Below are 3,047 nucleotides of genomic sequence, written 5' to 3' on the forward strand. Positions count from 1 at the left end.
GGGGGAGGCGGGGATCGGGCGGCAGCGGAGCGGTGTCGCCGGGCGCTGCAGAGGGGTCCGGAGGGGCTGCCATCCCCCCCCGCGGGCTGTGTGTATGGAGTCACAGAGTCACAGTGTACAGGCGGAGAGCGAGCTCCTGCGGGGGGTTCCTTCACCCCCACTGACAAAATGACGTCTCCTAAGGGCACTTCTTGCAACTGTAGTTCTTTTCAGTTTGACTAAGCCATGAGTAACTCTTGGGTTGTGTGATGGGGTGGAATCACCCTTGGTGACATTTGTTTTGGTGACTCTGGTGAAAGTAGTTTCGTTGCCTTTCATGTACGGCTCATTCCAGCTTGTGATGGTTTTGTTGCTGGGTTGTTGTTTTTTTTAATTGGCTGAGCAAGGTTTGCGTTCCCCGATTGGTTGGAAGCAATGCTAGGTAGCAGATTCTGTAGCTATATTCAGCAGTTACTGGGTTGGTATTTTCTTTCCAGTATTCACAATATAAGAGATTACTCTCGCATACTGTTTTGGTGGTTTGGGTTTTCTTTTTTTGTTACATCATTCCAGAATACACGTTTCTGGAGGACCCAATTTAGCATCATAGAATAGAATGTGCAATTTCACCCCATTCCATTTCATGTTGCCAGAAAACAGCTTATTCCGATTTTCTCTGAATTAGCGTTTCGTCTTTACAAAAATAATGAATAGGGAAATTGTATTTCTCCAATGTGAACATCAGCTGTTGAGTCAGCAAATCAGCAAATATAGCTGAATATTGAACTTCAGTTCTAAATCATAGTGTGTGCTTTGCCACAGTCCCATGTTTGTGTTTGGGTTTCTGGCAGAAGTGTGAATGGATTTGGGTCTGATCTGTAAAGTCCTCACTATCCTGACTGTTACCATACCTACCTTATGTTATTCTTTTAACTCTTGGTGTCCAACCTTCATATGATACTTAGTATTGTATCTTCAGAACTTTATTTATTGATGTTCCATGTTTTCCAATGAAGTGTTCCTTCGCGTCTTTGAGGTGATTATTTTGTCAGCATTGCATTTATGATGTTTGCCTTGCCCTCAGTACATTGAATATTTGTGTTTGTGATCATCCAGTATTTTTTTGCAGGATTTCTGGGTTTGTTTGCTTCTTATTTGGAATATTATGTTTATTTTAAAATGTCAGTTATGTTTTAATTAAGAAATGTAAATCACCACCTAATACTAATTTGCCACTTGTTAATAATAAAGCGAATACACCAATAAAACTTTCTGTGATGCACATGTTTTTGGAGCTAAATGTGAAATTGTCTTAAATAAAATAGCGTAGGGGTAGGTAACAGCATGTCAGCCTCATGAATAGTGTGCTGCCTTGGGTCTCTGGTACCCAGAGCTGGTGGGAGCACCATCCGCTCTCTGCTCGGAGGGGCTGAGTTATTCTTCTCAAAGGACAGGGCTTTTAATTGACTTGTGAAATGAGACTGGGATTCCTCAGTCACCTTGAAACACACTGGGTACCAGCTATGTCAATCAGCGTGATGGGTTTGTACCAGTTTTACTCTGTATCTCTTCTTTTTCCCAACTACACGGAGAGTTTGGTTTATACAGAGCCTGTAACTGTCATACCTGGAGTAAATGATTCTTTTCTTAATAAGGCCGTAAGGTGTAATATATAACCTAAGCTTGAGCTGGGTTTGTTTTTTCCTTTGTGAGCTTAGAACTTTTTGTTTTGCTGATGAAATGATTAAGCAGGAAAAAAAGCAGAAGTTGCATTTTTCCTGTGAGGTTCACTTAATGTGAGCAGAAATCCTAAGAAGGGTTTGGGTTCCGGATTTTTTTTTTTTGCTAAATATGAATAAGTAGAGAACAATACCCCTCCTTCCTCTTTTTAGGGGAAGGTTCCTCCTACTGGGCTCTTTTGTTCACCACACCCTCTTCAGAAGAAGGCAGATCTGTTTCTCCTTTGTTCTGGATGATACTCATTTCTGTGCCAAGGATCTGCACAACCTGCTGTCTCTCCTGAGTCTCCACACCATCCCTCCCGCTGGCTCCCTGGCTGCTGTAGCTCCCCAGGAGTTCTGGTTCACAGTCCCATCAGATAGCAAGGGGAAAAAGAAAACCAGCAACGAAACAAGGCCCAACAAAAACCCAAGTGCTGCTGAATGGAACTCACCGTGAAGCCAACTTCTCTCTGCTCAGCAGGAAGCTGAAGAGATGACCTGGAAGGAATCACAGCACCAGCTGGGAGAGGGTCACTCCTGCACCTTTCCCTACACAACCATGGCTGCCAGCTCCTCCTGGGTGCTGGGAAGTGATACTGGAACATCCTTTTCCAGGAGCCTTCCTTGACCTGGCTTCCTCCAGAGGAGGAACAGAAATGCCTCCTCCTCAGTATAAGCCACAGAGCACAGAACCCGTCCTTGCCGTTAGAGGTGTGCAGGGTCCTCTTGCTCCCGGGGTCACCCACCCCCTTCTGCCTTCTCACACTGCCCTGCAGCCACGCTGCCAAAGCTCTTCCTGGTAATTTAAATGCCCAAGTCATTTTCCCTTGACACCTTCTCATAAATCCCATGCATTTCTAAATCCTGGGGTTGGGCCACTCCTGTCCCTTCTTTGCCGTGGCCAAATACATGAATACCTCGCTGGCAGTGGGAGGGAGGCAGGCGTGGTGGTGACACCCTGGGGGAGGGCATGGTGGTGACACCCTGCAAGGTCTCCATCCCTTCACCCCTTCCTGCTCAACAGTTCCATGTCGTCACGTCTGTCGTTTCAGGAGAGACCAGAGCAGGTTCTCAAATGGAAGGAGACTCTCAACGGGCAGGAGTCACCGCGTTGAGCAGCTCGTCTCTGCACGCAAGGGTTGACTCAGGAACCTGGCAGTAAGAATCAGGCAGGCAGGGTATTTGGTAGGAGAAGGAACCATAAAAACCCCACAATTTCATAATCACTCGGTTTAAAATTCTGCTCTGGATCTAACCTTGGTCTTCCCCCCAGGATGGGCCTGAGACTGCTTGATTTGCCTCAGGACTGAAGTTGTGGGCTGCTGCTTGAGTCACTTAAGCTGACTG

The sequence above is a fragment of the Calidris pugnax genome, unplaced genomic scaffold (genome assembly GCF_001431845.1).
Source record: "Calidris pugnax isolate Ruff unplaced genomic scaffold, ASM143184v1 scaffold61, whole genome shotgun sequence".
Classification (NCBI taxonomy): domain Eukaryota; kingdom Metazoa; phylum Chordata; class Aves; order Charadriiformes; family Scolopacidae; genus Calidris; species Calidris pugnax.